Genomic DNA, 610 nt, shown 5'->3' with positions numbered 1-610 from the left:
ATATATATATATATATATATATATATATATATATATATATATATATATATATATATATATATATATATATATATATATATATATATATATATGTATATATATATGTATATATATATATATATATATATATATATATATATATATATATACAATGTATCTTTTTCGCGAGTGTCCGACTTTGATATTAGACTAAGTTACTCCAGTGTTACTGTCATCCATTCAATTTTTACATTATTCATAATCATCTTTTTCAACTTGAGATATGGACAGAAAATTATCATGATAAGAAATAGAGGAAAATCAAAAGACGACCCATAAGAACGTATCTTTATTTACAGAATCAAGTAGCTTTACAGATATGTGTATCGCCCACACACGCAGGCAACCCAGTCTTTATTACAAGCTACAGCATCCTATTATAAACAGATATTATATAAACCACTGTTGGCATATCCACACATATTATAGACGGTTTGATAAGTTTTAAAGTGAGTTTATTAAAGAGGCTAGCTATGTGAAATGTTTTTTTGTTGCTTTTTAAATATTTTTTTTTTGTCGTATATACAAATATTTTTTTTTTTTGCTCTTTTTCACATTTATATATTTATTT

Source organism: Penaeus monodon, chromosome 12 (genome assembly GCF_015228065.2).
Source record: "Penaeus monodon isolate SGIC_2016 chromosome 12, NSTDA_Pmon_1, whole genome shotgun sequence".
In the NCBI taxonomy this organism is placed as follows: Eukaryota; Metazoa; Arthropoda; class Malacostraca; order Decapoda; family Penaeidae; genus Penaeus; species Penaeus monodon.
The sequence above is the reverse complement of the archived record's forward strand: the minus strand, read 5'-3'. Positions refer to the sequence as shown.